Source organism: Sapajus apella, unplaced genomic scaffold (genome assembly GCF_009761245.1).
Source record: "Sapajus apella isolate SASKATOON/1434 unplaced genomic scaffold, GSC_monkey_1.0 scaffold6, whole genome shotgun sequence".
Classification (NCBI taxonomy): domain Eukaryota; kingdom Metazoa; phylum Chordata; class Mammalia; order Primates; family Cebidae; genus Sapajus; species Sapajus apella.
In genome coordinates, this window is record NW_022436946.1 from 63,118,458 (window position 1) to 63,141,736 (window position 23,279).

At 38.1% G+C, this 23,279-nt stretch overlaps 1 long non-coding RNA gene across 1 annotated transcript; it reads left to right on the forward strand.

Annotated features, from left to right (window-relative positions):
* The first annotated feature begins 1,243 nt into the window (after positions 1-1,243).
* Positions 1,244-19,982, forward strand: LOC116549631. The gene is made up of 3 exons (XR_004267975.1): positions 1,244-1,254; positions 7,401-7,402; positions 19,908-19,982. It is a non-coding gene; the product is annotated as an uncharacterized LOC116549631 (long non-coding RNA).
* The last annotated feature ends 3,297 nt before the right edge of the window (positions 19,983-23,279 follow it).

Here is a 23,279-nt window from a genome sequence, read left to right on the forward strand (position 1 = left end):
TGATACTATCAATCAATCAAAAAAATCATCACTCTCTCTGTTTTATAGAAAAAGAAAATGATGCTTCCACTGTGCTCTCTCTGCAAAATGCCATACATATTCTTGCCTTTTAGCAGCATGTTGAGAGGTCCCAGAGAAAAATTACACTTTGCTGATGAGTGCTCCAACTCCACAACCTGTTCACAAATCTCCCACCATCTTTCAGCATCTTTCCACACTTCTCCCGGGAGCTAATTCAAAACTTCCCTACTTTTACTGAACCTTCATTCCCTTCATTCTTAGGCAATCAGTCCACTTTCTACACACAAACAAAGGAAATTCCATAAGTATTCCTTCCATCTCCCATTGTCATTTATTCCCACACCCATTTTCCTTCTTAATTCACTAGAAGGTTCCCTCCTACAGCCCAGAGATAATCGGATTGCCTTTGTTCTAGACGAGATTGAGTCCTTCCTACCTCCTAAGATATAAGGAAAGAGTTAAGGAATCATTTCCATAACTCTCTCCTTTTACTACATTCCTACCTCTTCCTTGTACTGGCTCTGTCCCTTCAGCATATAAATATATTCAAGTCTCTCACCTCTTTCCCATCCACTCAGGTACTCATCACATATCAAATGGGAAAAGAAAAAAATTCCTCTACCCCACAGTTTGCAGACTAGCATCCATAGTCTTCAGAAGCTTCCTAAAATTATATTAAAATTTATGTTATTATATGTATGCATTTTATAGAAAAAGAAATTATGTCCTTTCTGAGAGTCTCAAAGTCTCAAATAAGCTAGTAACCTAAAAATGATAATAAGCTGTGCTAGATCTCTCTAAAATGCAAATCTGTTTGTATCATTCCCCCAATTAAAATAATTCAATATCAGCTTTAAGTTACAATCCAAACACTTGACTTGACACCTGCCAGCCTTTCTCAAACATTTATGATGTGCCCAAATGTCACTACTAGGAAATGGCAGAAATAGAATTCAAACTTCTCTCCAAATTCAAAGCCCATGTCTTAAGTAAAGTGACTTACAGAAAACCTGACTTATATTTGTTGGAAATCATCCTCTTAATAGGATTGATTCTTCAGAAATAAACAGAAGACCTTTCATCAGCCTCATCAGGGATGGGAAATCAAAGCTTTGACTATGAAATCAGGCACCTTCTATCTCCAGGAGGATAGGCAGGCTGATTTACTTTTCTAAATATAGGTCCTGACTAATGAATTTTCAAGTGCTTTTTCACGAGCCCTCAAAATCTGTTGTAGAAGGAGGTGGTGAATGAATACTTGACACTTTGAAGGAATAAAAAACAAAATCTCTTGCATAAAACTAAGTACACATGCACACATGAATACAAGAAAAGCTAGTGAAATCTGAATATGATGGGTTAATTGTATCAACGGTAATATCATGGTTGTGATATTATACTATAGTTTTAAAAGAAGAAATGTGTAGTACCAGAGGTACAGTATTTCCAAACTTCCCTCTCCACTCCTGTGTCACTTCCCCAGCCCTTTGGTCCAGATTTCAAGTCTGCCTTTCTGCTGATTTTGCCTTGTCAATTGTTTCCTTTCCTTTGCTCTGTCTGGAGCGCTGTCTTGAATCCCTGCTCAACTGGACTGTTTCTGGGCCCTGAGAAGATGTTAGGTCTAGTCAGACCCTCATCAGGCTGGGCCTTATTCCTGTAGAGACTCCAAAGTATTTATATATCACAGGTAAACTGTTCAGAGTCTGACATTGGATGGGCATCATGTAATGAATGTTGGCATCTCCTGCTACCAAAGCCTTGCCCACTTCCAGGGGTTTTTGGGGAAGGCAGACTACTAATAACGATATGTCAGTCAACTGAGTTCAGAGACAGACTAAAAGGAACCACCAAGTTATATTGTTTAATAAATGTTAAGCCTTTGCAAAACCTCTTCCTGTTTGACATCAGCTTATTTTTATGCAGGCATTCAAATAAACTTATCTATTCACCAAAATAAATAAATAAATAAGATACCACTATACACTTAATAGAATGGTTAAAATCAAGGCTGAGTATTGTGGCTCACATCTGTAATCCCAGAGCCAAGTCAGGAGGATTACTTGAGGCCAGGATTTTTAAACTAGCCTGAGCAACATAACAAGACCCCCCATAGCTAGAAAAAAAAAATAATTACCCAGTTGTGTTGGCACACACTTGTAGTCCTAGCCACTTGGGAGGTTGAGGCAGGAGAATTGCTTGAGTTGAGGAGTTCAAGGTTGCAGTGAGCTCTGATCATACCACTGCACTTCAGCCTGGGTGACAGAGCAAGAGTCTGTCTCTAAAAAATAATAATAATACAAAATAAATGTAAAAATAAATATTAAAAAAAGAATAGTTGAAATCCAAAACACACTCATTGCCAAATGCTGGTAAGAACATAGAGAAATAGGAAATCCATTGCTGGTAGGAATGTAAAATGGTACAACTACTTTGAAAGACAGTTGACATTTTGTTACAAAGCTAAACATAGATTTACCGTACAATCCAGCAATTGTAGTCCTAGGTACTTATGCAGATAAATTGAAGATGTACCTTCACAAAACTGCACACAAGTGTTTACAGGAACTTTATATATAATTTCCAAAAATCAAAAGTAACCACAATGTCCCTCAACAGCTGACTGAATAAGCAAACTGTGGTACATCCACACAATGGAATATTATTAAGCAGCAAAAACAAATAAGCTATGAAGCCACAAAAACACATGAAGGAACCTGAAATGCATATTGCTAACTGAAAAGTCAATCTGAAAAGGCTACATACTACATGACTTCAATTAGATGGCATTCTGGAAAAGGCAAAACTCTATAGAGAGAGTAAAAAGATTAGTAGTTTCTAGGGGTTTGAGAGGAGAGATGAATAGGTGAAGCATAGGGAATTTTAAGGACATTGAAACTATTCTCTATGATACTGTAATAATAACTACATGTCATTTGTCAAAACTGGTAGAACTGTACAGCACTGCTATGGACTGAATTGTGTCCCTACCAAAATATTTATGTTGAAGCCCTAACTTCCCATTGTGACTGTATTTGGAAACAGGGCCTTTAAAAATGTAACAGGTCATAAGAGTAAGACTTGATATAATAGGACTGGTGATTGTTGTCATTACAAGAAGGTACATAAGAGCACTCTCTCTCTCTCTCTCTCTCTCTCTCTGTCTCTCCCTCCCTCCCTCCCTCTCTTTTTCTCTCTCTGCTGAGGCATAGAGGAAAGGCAGTGTGAGCACACAGAGACAAGGTTGCTGTCTACAAACTATGAAGAGAGACAACATTTCCTCCACCAGAAAATGATCCTGCTGGACCTTAATCTGGCACTTCATGCCTATATAACTGTGAGCAAATAAAATTCTGTTAGCTAAACCATCCAATCTATGGTATTTTTTTATGGCAACCTGAGCAAACTAATACAAGCACAAGTGAACCCTAATGTAAGCTATGGACTTTAGTTCATAATAATACATCAATACTGATTTTTCAATTATAACAAATGTACCACACTAATGAAAGATGTTAACAATAGGAGAAACTGTGTGAAGGGGCAAGATGTTAACAGAAGGAGAAACTGTGGGAAGGAGTGATATATGGAACTCTTTATTTTTCCCTCAGTTTTTCCATAAACCTAAAATGGCTGTAAAAAAAAAAAGTCTATTAATTTTAAAAAGTACTTTGGAAGAGAGCTTTTGTGACTTTTACAATATACTGTGTTTCAATAAGATTACAATCTGACCATGCACTATATCTGCAAATATATCATTATAAATTGATAGCTGTGTATGTTCATTAAAAGTTTTCATCTTTTTGGTCTTTGATAAAAATGTAACTTTGCTGACAAGGAGAAAATTGGTAAAATGTTTTAAAGGTTATATTTTAAAATATTAGTATCAGTCAGGGTTTAATCAGGAAAGCAGAATCACAGCCCCATAAAAAAATTACACAGTCCAAAACCCTATAGGTTTCCCAACCTCCAAAATTAATATTTTGGACCAGAAAGCTTCATGTTCCAGGGAGGGCTGCTGTCCTGTGCACTGTAGGATATTAGCCATATACTTAGACTTTGCCCACTAGATGCCAGTAGCAACCCTCACATCTGCTCTCCCTAATCTCCCCACTCCATCATATTAATCAAAAATGTCTCCAGAATTGCAAAATGCACCCTGGGCATCAAAATCACCCTCAGTTTAGAACCACTTATGTGAAGGGATTTGATGGGGGCATTGTGGGATTTGGTTAAGCAGTCTACATAAGGCTGGTATCTCCATATCTGATGCTGAAGCTTGAGGTCTACAGGGTAAGTAGTCAGGAAGGGAAGATAAACATACAGTAGGGTGAGCAAGAACAAACTGGAACTCAAGCATTAGTGGATCCCCTACAAGGATGGGCTGAAACCCATGTCTCTTCTTGCTACCTCTGTCACTGGTAGCATAGGTGTCCTACAGAAGCTAGGGCTCTTGATCACAAAGCTAAACACACTTGGCCCAAAAGTCAGAGAAACTGAAAGATCTGGGAAAGGCAGAGCAGTTGCAAGCCCATTGCTCCCTCACATCAACAGTGTAAACCAGCAAATAAGCAGCAATGTGTATGAGCTACAAAATGGTTACTGCTTCACTTCCACCCTACCCATCTTGCACAAAATTCTCTCTTGTGGCTTACCCTAACCAGAAATACACAGGAAAAGAAATTCTGGGAAATGTCATTGAACCTAGTCAACACATCACAAAGCCACCACCAAGTCTCACATTAATGTTATGAAATTAAAGTGTTCAAAACTGATTGAGTAAGCTTGTCATAATCTTATTTTTTATTTTCAAGTGATCTTAAAAAAAATAGAAATACTCTCATGAACCTGCAGGGACCTTCAACAAACTATTTCCTACAGAATATTAATTATATTCAGTTTATAATCAAATTCTGCCTCATGTTGCCTGCACTGTGCTCATATATAAATCAGTCTTTTAAAATCAATTTAAAACTTAAATGTAGTGTATGTGACATATTAGCAATTTCTTGTTGCAGAGGCCTGATGCTAATGATAAGGCAGACTAATATCAAAACATAATCCAAGTGAACCTCTAATCTGCTCCTACCCCTCTCCCTTTCTCTGCCAAATATCTAACTTTATCTCTTCCAGGCAGGGTAACCTTGAATAGCCCATATTAGCATAGTGTATTTCCTATGGATTTTTTTCATTCCAAACTAATTAGTTTAGAATCCATCTGCCAGAGTGTGAAGGTGTCCTTGCTGGCACTAGTTACAGGTCTTTCCTTGTGAATGATCATGTAGATTTGGAAAGATGAAGTCTGTCCTCTCTCAAATACATAAAATCTAGGTAATTTAGGATGTTTTAAGTGTGGCATGGAGCATGACAGAGTTTCACAATAACCTATTTAGAATATAAAAGATAAGACCAAACCCCTGTAAATAACAGAACACTTCTGTTATATGTCTAAGATAATGGGAGGGGCTTTATTTGGGAAACAACTCAAAAGACATTATATTGGTTCAGTAAAATCTTTGTGAAGATGTCATCTGAATCAGCCTTGCGCTGGGGCACTGCCTGACCGCCATTGTATACACAGCCATGAGATAAATGATAACTCCTCTAAAATTGTAAGAGCCAAACATTCCTGCTTCCCTATTATTCCAGAGCCTTAAAGGGTCTTGGCCACCAGAGGGATGTGATCTTAGATAAGCAACATATTTCATAATGTTACAGATACCCTCTCAATCAAATAGATCATATCATTTAACTATCTCCCAGTGAGATTGTAAACTTCTACATGAAAGTATAGAAAGAATTACAAATTTGCATGCCCTCATATCCTTAAGTACAGGAAGTCCCTTCTCCTCAAGAATTTCTGAGAGGAATCAGGAGTGCTTTTGTTCCTGGGCCAAACTGAGGGTCGGGCTGCTATTTCCGTAGTCCAATGAAGAGATGCAGATGAAATGGGGAGGAAGAGAGTGTTTTATTTCAGTAACTGGTTACAGGGAAGAGACCTGAAAATTATCATCAGACCAACTCAAATTACAAAGTTTTCCAGAGCTTATATAACCTTCTAAGCTATGTGTCTACATGTAAGTATGCATTCACCTAAAGACATATGTGATTAACTTATTTTAATCTACAACTAAGGCCTGAGTCCCAAAAACCTTCCTCTCAAGCCTCAGTAAATTTACTTAATCTAAATGGGTCCAGGTACTGGGTTGGTCACCCTTATCTTGCCTCCTGCTAAACCATGGCGGTTTGGGCAGTTCCTTCAGATCTCCAATAAACTTGTTTGTGGAAGACTGGGGAGTTTTCTTCAGACCACCAATGAAACTTGTTTAACACTAAATGGGTCCTATTAAGAAATCCTTTGTTATTCTGTCACACTTTTTTTTTTTTTTTTTGAGACAGAGTCTTGCTTCGTCGCCAGGCGCCAGGCTGGAGTGCAGTGGCGCGATCTTGGCTCACTGCAACCTCCGCCTCCCGGGTTCAAGCAGTTCTTCTGCTTCAGCCTCCCGAGTAGCTGGGACTACAGGCGCGCCACCACGCCCAGCTAATTTTTGTATTTTTAGTAGAGACGGGGTTTCACCATGTTGGCCAGGATGGTCTCGATCTCTTGACCTCGTGATCCGCCCACCTCGGCCTCCCAAAGTGCTGGGATTATAGGCGTGAGCCACCGCACCTGGCCTCTGTCACACTTTAAATCCCAGGAAAGGCCTAGGCAAAACTCCGGGTGGGATTTTTGTTACATTCCAGCCTTTCTATAAGGGCACTGGCTCAATGAGCTTTCAATGTTCAACCTAGCTACTCAGACAGTGCTGGGACATTTGTAATGGAGGCCAGCGTTAGCGAGACCTGGCCTGCCATGTTTTCACTGGCCCATGGGTCAATCCTGATTTATTGCTAGCCACTACAAATAGCCAGACCTAGAACCTACAGCCTCAAGCCTCAAGACTCCGTCAGAGGCTCACTCTAACATGGAACTTTTCCCCCACACTTGGTAATTATTCTTTTGTGAGTGTAACCAGAAAAACAGTTCTCACAACAGATGGCATTGATGTTTTCGCAACATGTAGAGACCATTCATTCTATATCATACTGAAAGTATACCACAATAAGCTTGCTTGAATCCAGTGTGTCAGCAATTAGTAACATGGCCACCTTCTCCTGGGATACACAAACCAAGGTTTGATCTCTATCTACATTGCTGCTGGAACCCCTCAAGATATGAGCATTGTCGCTAAACATTGCCCGACCTGGCAGGCATCATCTTCTCTTCTAACGAATTCTTTCTTGCCTTCTTGGTCATGATCTCTACAATCTAATTTCCATTCGTCTCTCTTGATTTGCCCAAATTTGTGTATGAACCATTATTGATTGGTGGAGTTCCCCAGAAGTAATACAGCCCCTGTGTGAATCAGTTTATGTAAACGGTTTAGGGCTACAGAGGAGTATCCCCTATCTCCATCCACCAGAATCTATTTTGACCTCAGATAACACAACTTGTTACATTTCTTTTTATTTCTAGCCCTCTTCAACAAGTGTCAGTAACAAGACTGCCCATACTGAAACTAGATTATTGCTAAGAAATTACTTAAGAGTAGATAAAGAAGTAGATTCCCTTTCGAAGACACCAATTTCCTGTCATTTTTTCTCCTGTATGTGAGTTCTCTACTTCCTCTTTATCTGTAAAGGGGGAATAATAATAATACCTCTTAGATTTGTTGTAAGAATTAAATTATATTGAATTAACAAGTTAATATATACTTGTTAATTCAAAAATTACTTAGTATGGACTAAGTGCATAATAAATGTTACATGAAATTAATATGAAAGAAATAAAAGTTGAAAAAACACAGATTCTGTGAGACATCTAGGAGTTGTTTTGTGCCTAAAGCCATTACAATAAGTTTCTGGAGACCTTATCATTTAAATCTTATATAGTGCCAAATACTATTAAGCTGAGAACATTATAAGGCTTGAATACTTTAGTAAAACTTTTTCTGAGAATAAGTATAATAAAGCTCCTTTTCTTTTCCAGAACAAGTAGAAACTTCAAATAGCCAAAACTTTATCTCCTTGTGTATTTTATTCTCTATTTTTTGTGGAAAAGTGTGAAAAGATACATGAAAACAAATTGATACATGGAGATTTTCTGTGGATTAGAAATTAATAAAACATGGAAAAATACTAATAAATTTTGAATCTAGTAGTAGGTATATGGGTATGTATTATACTATAATTTCAACTTTTTATATGATTGAAAATGTTTTGGGGTGTGTGTGTATAAAATTTCACTTTAGGTTCTCTGGTACATGTGAAGAACATGCAGGATTGTTACATAGGCACATACAAGGCCATGTGGTTTGCTGCCTCCATCCCCATCACCTATATCTGGCATTTCTCCCCATGTTATCCCTCCCCAAATCCCTACACCCAACTGTCCCTCCCCTATTCCCCTCCAACAAACCCCAGTGTGTAATGCTCCCCACCCTGTGTCCATATGTTCTCATTATTCAACACCCGCCTATGAGTGAGAACATGTGGTGTTTGATTTTCTGTTCTTGTGTCAGTTTGCTGAGAATGGTCGTTTCCAGATTCATCCATGTCCTTACAAAGGACACAAACTCATTGTTTTTATAGCTGTATCACTTTCCATGGTGCATATGTGCCACATTTTCCCTGTCCAGTCTATCATTGATGAACATTTTGGTTGGTTCCAAGTCTTGGCTATTGTAAACAGTGCTGCAATGCACATGTGTGTGCATATGTCTTTATATTAGAACAATTTATAATCCTTTGGATATATACCCAGTAATGGGATTGCTGGGTCAAATGGAATTTCTATTTCTAGGTCCTTGAGGAATCATGACACTGTCTTCCACAATGGTTGAGCTAATTTACACTCCCACCAACAGTGTAAAAGTGTTCCTATTTCTCCACATCCTCTCCAGCATCTTTTGTCACATTTTTTAATGATCGCCATTCTAACTGGGTGAGATGGTATCTCAATGTGGTTTTTGATTTGCATTTCTCTAATGACCAGTGATGATGAGCATTTTTTCATATGTTTGTTGGCCTCATATATGTCTTCTTTTGAAAACTGTCTATTCATATCCTTTGCCCACATTTGAATGGGTTTGCTTGTTTTGTTCTTGTAAAACTGTTTTGGTTCTTTGTACATTCTGGATATAAGTCCCTTGTCAGGTGGGTAGATTGCAAAAATTTTTTCCCATTCTGTTGGTTGCCAGTTCACTCTAATTATTGTTTCTTTTGCTGTGCAGAAGCTCTGGAGTTTAATTAGATCCCATTTGTCTATTTTGGCTTTTGTTGCCAATGCTTTTGGTGTTTCAGTCATGAAGTCCTTGCATATGCCAATGTCCTGAATGGTTTTGCCTAGGTTTTCTTCTAGGGTTATTATGATGTTAGGTCTTATGTTTAAGTGTTTAATCCATCTGGAGTTAATTTTAGTATAAGGTGTCAGGAAGGGGCCAGTTTCTGCTTTCCACACATAGCCTGTTTTCCCAACACCATTTATTAAACAGGGATTCTTTTTCCCATTGCTTGTTTTTGTCATGTTTGTAAAAATCAGACGGTTGTAGATGTGTGGCACTGCCTCCAAGGCCTCTGTTCTGTTGCATAGGTCTATATATCTGTTTTGGTACCAGTACCATGCTGTTTTGATAACTGTAGCCTTGTACTATAGTTTGAAGTTCGGTAGTGTGATGCCTCCAGCTTTGTTCTTTTGGCTTAGAATTGACTTGACTATGTGGGCTCTCTTTTGATTCCATATGAAGTTTAAGGTGGTTTTTTCCAGTTCTGTGAAGAGGATCATAGGCAGCTTGATGGGGATAGCACTGAATCTATCAATTACTTTGCTAAGTATGCCATTTTCACAACATTGATTCTTTCTAACAACGAGCATGGAATGTTTTTCCATCTGTTTGTGTTCTCTCTTATTTCATTGAGCAGTGGTTTGTAGTTCTGCTTGACGAGGTCCTTTACATCCTTTGTTAGTTGTATTCCTAGGTATTTTATTCTCTTTGTAGCAATTGTGAATGGCAGTTCATTCTTGATTTGGCTCTCTTTAAGTCTGTTATTGGTGTATAGGAATGTTTGTGATTTTTGCACATTGATTTTGTATCCTGAGGCTTTGCTGAAGTTGCTTATCAGTTTCAGGAGATTTTGGGCTGAGACGATGGAGTCTTGTAAATATACAATCGTGTCGTCTGCAAATAGAAACAATTTGACTTCCTCCTTTCCTAACTGAATACCTTTTGTTTCTTTTTCGTTCCTGATTGCTCTGGCTAGAGCTTCTAATACTATATTGGATAGGAGTGGTGAGAGGACATCTCGTCTAGTGCCAGATTTCAAAGGGAATGTTTCCAGTTTTTGCCCATTCAGTATGATATCGGCTGTGGGTTTGTCATAAACAGCTTTTATTATTTTGAGATAGGTTCTATTGATACCTAGTTTATTGAGAGTTTTTAGCATAAAGGGTTGTTGAGTTTTGTCAAGGCCTTGTCTGCATCAATTGAGATAATCATGTGGTTTTTGTCTTAGGTTCTGTTTATGTGGTGAATTATGTTTATAGACTTGCATATGTTGAACGAGCCTGGCATCCCTGGGATGAAGCCTACTTGATCTTGATGGGTAAGATTTTTAATGTGCTGCTGTATTTTGTTTGCCAGTATTTTATCGAAGATTTTTGCATCTATGTTCATCATGGATATTGTCCTGAAGTTTTCTTTTCTTCTTGAGTCTCTGCTGGGTTTTGGTATCAGGATGATGTTGGTTTCATAAAATGATTTGGGAGGGATTCTCTCTTTTTGAATTGTTTGGGATAGTTTCAGAAGTAATGGTACCAGCTCCTCTTTGTATGTCTGGGAGAATTCGGCTGTGAACCCCATCACGACCTGGACTTCTTTTGGTTGGCAGGCTATTAATTGCTGTCTCAACTTCAGCCCTTGTTATTGGTCTATTCATGGTTTTGATTTCTTCCTGGTTTAGGCTTGGGAAAGAGCAATTGTCCAGGAATGTATCTATTTCTTCCAGGTTTACTAGCTTATGTGCATAGAGTTATTTGTAGTAATCTCTGATGATGATTTGTATTTCTGTGGAATCTGTGGTAATATTTCCTTTATCATTTTCTTTTCTTTTGCATCTATTTGATTCTTCTCTCTTTTCTTTTTTATTAATCTGGCTAGTGGTTTGTCTATTTTGTTGATCTTTTCAAAAACCAGCTCCTGGATATGTTGATTTTTTGAAGGGTTTTTTGTGTCTCTATCTCTTTCAGTTTTGCTCTGATCTTAGTTATTTCTTGTCTTCTGCTAGCTTTTGAGTGTTTTTTATCTTGCTTCTCTTGCTCTTTCAATTTTGACAATAGGGTGTCGATTTTAGATCTTTCCTTGCTTCTTATGTGGGCATGTATTGCTATAAATTTTTCTCTAGACACTGGTTTAAATGTGTCCCAGAGATTCTTATACGTTGTGTCTACATTTCTTTGGTTTCAAAGAACAGCTTTATTTCTGCCTCAATTTCATTGTTTATCCAGTCAACATTCAAGAGCCAGTTGTTCAGTTTCCATGGTGTTGTGCAGTTCTGAGTTAGTTTCTCAATCCTGAGTTCTAATTTGATTGCACCGTGGTCTGAGAGACTGTTTGTTATGATTTCCATTCTTTTGCATTTGCTAAGGAGTGATTTCCTTCCAATTATGTAGTCAATTTTCTAGTAGGTGCAATGTGGTGCTAAGAAGACTGTATATTCTGTGGATTTGGGGTAGAGAGTTCTGTAAATGTCTATTAGGTTTGCTTGGTCCAGAGCTCAGTTCAAGTCCTGGATATCCTTGTTAATTTTCTGTCTCATTGATCTGTCTAATATTGACAGTGAAGTGTTAAAGTCTCCCACTGTTATTGTGTGGGAGTCTAAGTCTCTCTGTAGTTCATTAAGAACTTGCTTTATGTATCTAGGTGCTCCTGTATTGGGCGTATATATATTTAGAATTGTTAACTCTTCTTGTTGCATTGATCCTTTTACCATTATGTAATGTCCTTCTTTGTCTCTTTTGATCTTTGTTGGTTTAAAGTTTATAAGAGACTAGGATTGCAACTCCTGCTCTTTTTTTGCTCTCCATTTTCTTGGTGAATCTTCCTCCATCCCTTTATTTTAAGCCTATGTGTATCCTTGCATGAGAGATGGGTTTTCTGAATACAGCACACTGATGGGTTTTGACTTTTTATCCAGTTAGCCAGTCTGTGTCTTTTGATTGAGGCATTTAGCCTATGTACATTTAAGGTTAATATTGTTATGTGTGAATTTGATCCTGACATTTTGATGCTAGCTGGTTGTTTTTCCCATTAGTTGATGCAGTTTCATCATAGTGTCGATGCTGTTTACCATTTGGTATGTTTTTGGAGTGGCTGGTACTGCTTGCTCCTTTCTATGTTTAGTGCCTCTTTCAGGATCCCTTGTAAGGCAGGCCTGGTGGGGATGAAATCTCTCAGCAATTGCTTGTTCATAAAGGATTTTATTTCTCCTTTGCTTATGAAGCTTAGTTTTGCTGGATATGAAATTTATGGTTGAAAGTTCTTTTCTTTAAGGATGCTGAATATTGGCCCCCAATCTCTTCTGGCTTGTAGGGTTTCTGCTGAGAGATCTGCTGTGAGTCTGATGGGCTTCCCTTTGTGAGTAACCAGACCTTTATTCTGGCTGCCCTTAGCATTTTTTACTTCATTTCAACCCTCATGAATCTGACGATTATGTGCCTTGGGGTTGCTCTTCTTGAGGAATAACTTTGTGGTGTTCTCTATGTTTCCTGGACTTGAATATTGGCCTGCCTTGCTAGGTTGGGAAAGTCCTCCTGGATAATACCCTGAAGAGTGTTTTCCAGTTTGGATTCATTCTCTCTATCACATTCAGGTATACCTATCAAATGTATATGAGGTCTTTTCACATAATCCCATATTTCTTGGAGGCTTTGTTTATTTCTTTTTACTCTTTTTTCTCTAATCTTGCCTTCTCGTTTTATTTCATTTCGTTGATCTTCAATCTCTGATATCCTTTCTTCTGCTTGGTTGATTTGGCTACTGAAACTTGTATATGCTTCGTCAAGTTGTCATTTTGTTTTACAGCTCCATCAATTCATTTATATTCCTCTCTAAGCTGTTTATTCTCATTAGCATTTCATCACACCTTTTTTCAAGGTTCTTTTTTCTTTGCATTGCGTTAGAACATGTTCTTTTAGCTCGGAGAAGTTTCTTATTTCCCACCTTCTGAAGACTGTTTGTCAATTCATCAGACTCATTCTCCATCCAGCCTTGTTTCTTTCCTGGTCAGGAGTTGTGATCCCTTAGAGGAGGAGAGGCATTCTGGTTTGGGGTGTTTTCATCCTTTTTGCACTGGTTTCTTCCCGTCTTTGTAGATTTATCTACCTGTGGTCTTTGTACTTGGCAACTTTCACATGGGGTCTCTGAGTGGACATCCTTTTTGTGGATGATGAAGTTATTTCTTTCTGTTTTTTAGTTTTTCTTCTGACGGTCAGGTCTCTCTGCTGTAGGACTCTTGAAAGTCCACTCCAGATCCTGATTGCCTGGGGATCACCTGCAGTGGTTGCAGAACAGTAAGAGTTGCTGCCAGTTTCTTCTTCTCTTATCTTTGTCCCAGAAGGTTACCTGCCAGATGTCAGCCCGAGCTCTCCTTTATGGGGTGTCTTTTTGGATATAGAGGGGTTGGGATCTGCTTTAGAAGACAGTCTGTCCCTTATATAAGCTCAAGTGCTGAGCTGTGAGCTCCGTTGTTCCATTCAGAGCTGCTGGGCAGGTACATTTAAGTCTGCTGCAGCAGAACTCATAACCACCCTTTTTTTCCCAGGTGCTCTCTCCTGGAAATGTGGGGCTTTATTTATAAGTTTCTGACATGCTGCTGCCTTTTATCAGAGATATCCTGCCCAGCAAGGAGGTAGCCTAGTCACAGTCTACCAGCAGAGGTATTGCTCAGCTGCTGTTGTCTCTGCCCAGCTGCTATGTGAATTTTCTTGCAGTTTTGTTTAAGGAGGTATAGTTAGAACTGCCTCATTAATGGCAGTATGCCTCAGTAATGGTGGACTGTCTCTGTAATGGCAGACTGCCTTGGTAATGGTGGACTGTCTTGGTAGTGGTGGACTGCCTTGGTAATGGCAGACACACTTCCCCCCACAGAGCTGGACCATCCCAGGTCCAGCTGTGATTGCTGTGAAACTCTCATTCCAGAGCATTTCAAATTGCTGGTATTTGTGGGGGCGGGACCAGCCGAGCCAGATCACCTGGCTCCCTGTTTCAGTCCCCTTTTTTTCAGTTGAATGGGTGACTCTGTTTCCCAGGTGTTTAGGCACCAGTTGAAACAGCACACAGATTTGTGTGAGTTTTTCTGCAGTGACCCACTGCACCAGCTGAAACATCTGTGCTGGAGACTCATGGCACTTTTCTGTCAGGGAATCTCCTGGTCTGTGGGCAGTAAAAATTCATTTGGAATTGTGGTGATCACTCACCCTCTGCATTTTTGCTGGGAACTGCAATCCAGAGCTGTTCCTACTTGGCCAGCTTTGATCATCTCCCCTGCAAATGTTTATAATAAACAGTAGGGAAAGTGGTAAAACTTAAGATGTATATTAAGGCCACTGAAAATTCAGCCTTAATCACTATGGCTTCTATATATTGATAACGTTATACACTGATAATTGATACTATAATTACTCTTTGACACTATACAGTCCTTAAACATGTTTCTTGAATTATCAAAGATTAATAATAAATTTTTAAAAATAAAATTCATGAGCAAGTTTGTTGTAATAATGAAAAACAAAGAATTGGAAAACTAAAGTCTATTGACAAAGAGCAGAGCAAAAGTACAGTACATCTTTACAATGAAATAGTATGCATCCATTAAATAAGAATGAAGAAGCACTTTATGTGCTAATGAGGCAAGAATGCCATGATATATTGTTAACTAACAAAGAGTAGAAGAGTGTATATAAAATCCCATTCTTTGCATGACAAAAAGAAAGTAGGTAATAATTAAGAAAGAATATCCTAAACATGGGTAAATTGGGAGAGAAGGGAATGAGAGGCAGGAGTGAGAGGGAAACTTTTAAAATCTTCCTTGTGAAAACTCTTGAATTTGATCTTATGTCAATGCATAACCTCTTTTAAAAATAAATAAAATGAATATTTTTAAATAAACACTTAAATAGAAAAATAAAATGGCTAAGCAACATACTCTAGTCTACACTTGGGAAAGTTGCAAAGTTAACATGAAACTAATAGTCAAATGATTAAGTATCAAGGCATTACAAAACTAGCAAAATCCATCCACTCTTTTTATAGTAAAGGTGAACAAGTGACAACTGGATTAGTCTGGAAGGAGAACCTGAGAAGAAAAATAAATTTCCTAGTAAAGTAATAAAAAGACCAACTGCCTTACCCATTCTTTAAGAAGCAAGAAAGTTCTTGGTATATGGGTTTCCTTTCAGGAGCATAAGGAAACCTTTGGACTGGTCACCTGATTTTTGCACATTCTATATCATACCACAGCCTAGGGCTGGCCCTGTCTACAGAACGTGGACTGTAAAAGCAGTTCTAGCACCATCTAGTCCTCTCCATATTTTCAATCCAAAATTTAACATTTTGAATTCCATTTTCTTTGGTATCTTAGCAATTTTTTTTACTAATTCTCCCTATTTGTTTCTTTACTTATTTTTTTCTGAAAAATCTGATTTAACAAAAAAATAAAGAATAGCTTAAGCTCAAATTCAAATATTTGTGTTAATCCTATTCTGGTTAAAACATTGAATACTACAACACTTTCATATTCAAATTTATTTACTAACAAAATAATAATCCTTAATCCTATCTACCTAGGGACATTTCTTTCTTTACATGATGCTTTCTTTATCCAGCTATGTAATAAGAGCCTCTCTGTTAGTTCCCAGTAATTTCCATCTCCAAATATTCACACCCCCATGTAACCCTCAGCCTTTTAAGTATGGGTGGACTTAATGATTCATTTCTAACAAACAAAATATGGCAGAATAATGGGATGTCACTTTGAATATTACCTATAAAGAGACTGTGGCCTTCATCTTGGATACTCGCTCTTGTTCCTCTTTAGATCATTTGACCTGAAGGAAGCCAATTTCTGTTTTGCCAGGTTGCCCTATGTAGGGGCCCATGTGAGTACATTTGGAAGCAAATCGTTCAGCCTCAGTTAAACTTTAAGATGACTGCAGACCAAGCTAAGAGCTTGACTGCCATCTTGTGAGGGACTTTCAGCCAGAGGCACCCTACTCAACTGCTCCAAGAATCCTGACCCTCGGATATTATAAGATAATAAATGATTATTCTTTTAAACCACTATAGTTTGGAGTAATTTGTTAGGCAGCAATAGATTACTAATACAAACTACAACTATTTAAACCAAAATTTTAAGTGAATTGCAAAATACAGCAAAATCTCTAGTCCAAAGAACACAAACACCAAAGAGCAGATGTTCAATAATGTTGATTGACTGTGATAAATTATTAGAAATCCCATTTCAGTAATTCTACAATCAATGAAGTAATTTTACTTTAATGAAGACCTTGGGATGATTCATCAAAAAATGAAGTGTTGTTTAGCATGGCAAATTTTTCATATTTTTATATTCTGTGAAAATTATGTTTTAATATATGGATTAAAAATTTCTGTATTTGCATAAACAGAATCACCAATCCCCAGTTACATCAGATAAAAAGCAGTTTAATGAAGTTGAAATTCAATGTATAGGTCTAAATTTTATTTCAGTTTTAATTCCTCTAGAATTGATGCCTGAAATAGCACTTGCTTTAAAAATGGGACATGAGTGCCCTCTTGTGATAGAATAGGCATTTAAATTCATTAGTAAATATTTTTCAGTTGCATATGAAATAATTTGGACCAAATCAGTTAGCAAACACAAAATGCTCTCTATTGCCAGGTCAATTTATATCAGTATATTTTCGTGAGGGAAATACAAGTACCTAAAAATTTGGTTAGTATTAATAGACTATATGAATAATTCATAATAAAATGCTGTTCCTTTCATATTATTGGTAGGTCAAACAAAAACTTTGTAAAATAGAGTCTCTTTCAACTGATCATCAATTAATTATCTAGCAAATGCTCTCCATTCCCACTTTGAAACATAGACAGACTCATAAAACAAGAGGAAGTCTCAGGATCAAGCAGGTAGGCTCTGATGTTCTTCTACACTCTAGCTCCCATGAATGAAGTACCTGTTTTCCAGGCATCAATCATTTGATCCTGAATTACTTAAGTCAATTGTACTTGCTTTAAATATATCTAATTAAATAATATGCAACGTAATTATTCATTGAAAAAGAAAGAAAATGTTAAAGAAAACAAAGTTGGATTCTTTGGAATGACTTCACGAAAGGTAATTGGGGAAAACAACTTTCTTTTGAATCTACAAAGACAAGAAAACTATAAAAGATAAATAATAGAAGTAATAAAAACTTTGAAATATTCTAAACCTAAAAGCTTCACATCAGTAAACTACTTTAAAATAATTTTTAACAAAAGCCTCCGTCAGCCAGGAAAGGTGGTTTATGCCTGTAATCCCAGCACTTTGGGAGGCAGAGGCAGGTGGATCACCAGAGGTCAGGAGTTTGGGACAAGCCAGCCTAACATAGTGAAACCTCATCTTTATTAAAAATACAAAATTAGCCAAGCATGGTGGTTCACACCTGTAATCCCAGCTCCTTGGGAGGCTGAAGCAGGAGAATCGCTTGAACCCTGAGGCAGAGGTTGCAGTCAGCCAAGATCATGCCATTGCACTCCAGCCTGGGAAACAAGAGCAAAACTCTGTCAAAAAAAATGATTTCACCCTCTACCAAAAGACTGATAAAATATTCATTTATACATTTTATTCTAAAGTTAAATATTTAAGGTATTTATTTTCTTTTGAATGATCTCCATTTTAATGAACTTTTTTGATTAACTAACACTGAAGTGTTTTTTTCCTTTAGATGCTCATTTTATATATATATAATATAAATATTATATATATAATGTATGTATTTAGATAAAAACATATGTGTAATGTGTATATGGCATGATTCCAAAATGAACTTTGCTCAATATTGGAGAGGTGCTTGAAATGGACCCTTTTCTACATTGCAGGGGATTTCGTCCTTAGTGCAACTTTTCTAGACGATAGTTTGTCAATATGGATCAAGAGCTTCAAAAATACTCATGCCCAGTGACTTAATATTTCCACTTTCAAAAATAAATCATGAATTTACACTAAAACAAACAAACAAATTAATTAATTAAATAAACTTCAGCCTATGTGACCAAAATTGCAAGAATTCTGTCTGTGGTTAAAAATCAAATCATAATATCTGGCATTGACATCTGGGAATATTTCTGTAAACCTTTGACCCTTAAAAATACACTGCTCTTACATTACTGAGCTCAGTATCTGGTATAAAAGCTTTATTCTGACAACAGTCTAGAATTCTCACAAAAGGAAGGCAGAACATTTGGGTTTATCAATCTTTAAGCAAACCCAAATGACTTATCTGCAAGTCTGAGGATAGTTTTTCATGGTGACAAGACCAAATATAGAATCAGATAAGAGGGCTTCCACTTCACTTTTTACATTATTTTTAATTATCCAGAAAAGTATGAATATAATAAGCCCAAATTCCTGCAAATGGCCAATATTTCTCTGAATCACATTTATTTTAAAATTTTTGAGCACCTACAATGTGCTCCTTCTGTTTTTCCCTTGAATTTACACAGGAGCTTCAGTAACAGTCACATCTATTATCAGATTTTAGTATGCAATTTTCCTATTTTGGACTTCATAAGATTTGTTAAAAGATAAAATTACAACAAATCTGGTTTTATAGATCTTATGGCTTTTATTTGTGATTCTAGAATCAGGCAGCAGTGTAGACCAAAATGGTTCTAAATGTTCTGCCCTATCACATGTGCAGGTTATATTTACAGCCAGAGAAGTGTAAGTGACATATAGAAAATGAAGGTGAGGTACCGAGACAGCTAGATTGGCTAGAATTCAGTGTCACCTTAATTCAACTTTATTTGAACAGCTGGCTGCCTATGATTGACTGAAACTCAACTACTGTGATTGACTGAGACTCAGCTACTTTTTACAAGAGTGGATTACAGTCTGTTGACACAAGGTAGATCACAGTTGACTCTATATGGAGAAACATTTAGGACAAACTTAAAATATGTAGAAACGCCTTTAGGCTGAACTTAATTTAATAGTTCTGTCCTTTTGGTCAACTTTTCAATTTTGAGATGTGGACAAAAACTATAGGCACTCTCTGTCACCATTATAATGGATTTATTTGGTCTCAAATCCCACAGGGAAATATCAAAACAATGAATTTTGTAAGGTGGGGACAAACAAACAGAACAACAAGGGGAAAAACCTGATTGGTTAACATCAGGCCACCTAAGTCACTTCTGGAAGGATTAAAGCAGGTAGGAGTTTCTTAGTATGTTGACTCAAGTAGACTAAAATCTCTTATTTTCAGGGGGGAAAAAAAACACTGATCTGTTTTAGGACTTATCTGCTTCTTTAAAGTTTCCATTTGATTATGTGGCATTTAGTGTGAGTGACTTCATTTTTGGTTTTGTCTGATCTGTAGGAGCAAAGTGCAAGACCTCAGCACAAGCACTCACCTTTCATAATTTTGCTTAATAATTTCTCCCTTTTGGTTAGGTTCTCACCTGGGCAACAGTGTGAGCAAAAAGAAAAACTTAGGGAACTTATGTTCAACTTATATTTTCCAGTGGAAGTGAATCTGAATGACATCAATATTCAATAACTTTAACCAAGATATCTAATTAATTTAGCTTTGTCTAATGCCATTGTATTTCTACTCTTATTTAACTGTTTTACAACTTTTCCAGTAAACTGAGTACATTTATCATTGAAAACTTTTCCAGGAATGCCCCATGAGAGAAATACACATTGTAATAACCTTTTAGTTACCATAATGACATCACCTTTCCTTCATGGGAAATTTCTATACCATCAGAAAACATGCATTGAAAGTGGCAATTGAATGAAATCCCTCTATGAAATGTTAAAGTCATTCTTCAGGTAGCAGAAATGTACCTGAAATACTGGCTGTTTTATTAGTCCATCCTCACATTTCTATAAAGAACTACATGAGACTGGGTAATTTATGAAGAAAATAGGTTTAATTGACTCATAATTCCAAAGGCTATACAAGAGGCATGGCTGGGGAGCCTCAGGAAACTTACAATCATAGTGGAAGGGCAAAGGAGAAGCAAGCAGATATTCATATGGTGTCAGGAGAAAGAGAGTGAAGGGGGAAGTGCTACATACTTTTAAACCACCAGATCTTGTGAGAGCTCACTATCAAAAAAATAGCAAAGGGAAAATCCACGCCCATGATCCAATCACCTCCCACCAGGTCCCTCCCACAACACTGGGAATTACAGTTCAACATGAGATTTGGGTGGGAACACAGAGCCAAAATATATGAAGTGTCTTCCCAGGATTATACATTTCACAAGCCAAGTATTGGTCCTAAACCATGTTACCAGTTTTAGAACAGTCACAAACCTAATATTGTTTCACAATCTGGATCATTTTACCTCTTTCATTTTAATTCATGGTGTGCAAAGCTTTTAACAATGGGAGTTTTAATGACTCAGAAAAAAAACTCAATTCAATGCGGCCAATTAGGAGCAGCTAAGGATTGCAGCTCCCAGTGAAAGCACAGAGAATGAGTGGGTGCTGCATTTCCAGATGGATTTTTATTGCCCACAGACGAGGAGATTCTCAGGTGGAGGAGCCACCAGGTTGCCAGTGCAGCTGTATTGGCTGGTGCAACGGGTCTCCGCACAAAATATGTGGGTCCTGGGGCCATTTTGGCTGGCGATTAGAGTTCCTGGGAGACAGAGTCACCCATTCAACTGATAAAAAAGGGACTGAAACAGGGAACCAGGTCAGGAGGTTCTCAGGCACAAAGGTGCCACAAATCTCCACGCAGCTGTTTAAGCCAGTGCACTGGGTCACCACACGAGAAATCACACAGATCCCGGAGCCTTTTCAACAGGTGAATGGAAAGCCTGGGATACAGAGTGGCCCATTCAACTCAAAAAAAAAAAGGGGGGGGTTCTGAGTCAGGGAGACAGGTAAGCAGGCTCAGCTGGTCTCACCCTCACAAAGAAACAGCAATCTGCAATGCTCTAGATTGAGAGTTTCACGACAAGCACAGCTGAACCTGGGATGGTCCAGTTATGTGAAGGGGGGTGTTTGACATTACCGAGGCAGTCCAACACTATGGACGTAGTCTGCCATTGCTGAGGCAGCCCACCATTACACAGAGAGTCCACCATTACAGAGGTGGGCCACCATTGCCAAGGCAATTCTAACTATACCCGAATAAACAGGATTGTAGGGAAGTTTACATGGCAGATGGACAGAGCCCACAGCAGCTCAGCAAAGCCTCTTCAGGCAGACAGTGACTAGGCTGCCTCCTCACTGGGCAGGGCAGCCCTGATATAAGGCAGCAGCACAACAGAAACTTATACATGAAGTCCTACCTCCCGATGACAGAGCAGCTAGGAAAAAAAAGAAGGCGTTTATGAGTTCTGCTGCAGCAGACTAAAACATACCTGCCCAGCAGCTCTGAATGAACAACAGAGCTCAGAGCTCAGTATTTAAGCTCCTATAAAGGACAGACTGTCTCCTCAAGCAGCTCCCTGACCCCCGTATATACAAAGAGTCACCTCATAAAGGAGAGCTCAGACTGACATCTGGCAGGTATCCTTCTGGGACAAAAATAGCAGAAGAAGAAACTGGCAGCAGCCCTTACTGTTCCGCACCCATTGCAGGTGATCACCAGGTAAGCAGGGACTGGAGTGGACCTCAGCAGTCCTAAAGCAGAAGGGCCTGACTGTTAGAAGGAAAACTAAGAAACAGAAAGAAACAATTTCATCAACAACAAACTGAATGTCCACACAGAGAACCAATCTGAAAGTCAACAACTGCAAAGATAACAGGTAGATAAATCCACAAAGATGAAAAGAAACCAGCGCAAATGGGTGAACACACCCAAATCTAGAACACCTTTCCTCCACCAAGGGATCACAACTCCTCACCAGCAAGGGAACAAGGCTGGATGGAGAAAGAGTGTGAGAAATTGACAGAATCAGGCTTCAGAAGGTGGGTAGTAAGAAAATTCTCTGAGCTAAAAGAACATGTTCTAACCCAATGCAAAGAAACTAAGAACGTTGAAAAAAGATTTGACAAAACACTAAAGAGAATCATAGGAGAGACAGGAATATAAGCAAATTGATGGAGCTGAAAAACAAAACACAAGAACTTCACAAAGCATACATAAGTTTCAACAGCCGAATTGACCGAGCAGAAGGAAGAATATCATAGGTCGAAGATCAACTCAATGAAATAAAATGAGAAGGCAAGAGTAGAGAAAAAAGGGTAAAAGGGAAAGAACAAAGTCTCCAAGAAATATGGGACTATGTGAAAAGACATAATCTGCATTTGATAGGTGTACATGAATGTGACGGAGAGAATGAATACAAGCTGGAAAATACTCTTCAGGATATTATCCAGGAAAACTTCCCCAACCTAACAAGGCAGGCCAATATTCAAGTCCAGGAAATACAGAGAACACAACAAAGTTATTCCCCAAGAAGAGCAGCCCCAAGGCACATAAGCATCAAATTGACCAGGGTTGAAATGAAGGAGAAAATGCTAAGGGCAGCCAGAGAGAAATATCTGGTTGCCCACAAGGGGAAGCCCATCAGACTCACAGCAGATCTCTCAGCAGAAACACTACAAGCCAGAAGAGAGTGGGGGCCAATATTCAACATCCTTAAAGAAATGAACTTTCAACCCAGAATTTCATATCCAGCTAAACTAAACGTCATAAATGAAGGAGAAATAAAATCCTTTATAAACAAGCAATTACTCAGAGATTTCATCAACACCAGGCCTCCTTTACAAGAGCTCCTGAAACAAGCACTAAACGTAGAAAGGAACAACCAGTACCAGCCACTCCAAAAACATACCAAATGGTAAAGAGCATCAACACAATGAAGAAACTGCATCAACTAACAGGCAAAACAGCCAGCTAGCATCAAAATGGCAGGATCAAATCTATACATAACAATATTAACCCTAAATGTAAATGGGCTAAATGCCCCAATCAAAAGACACAGACTAGC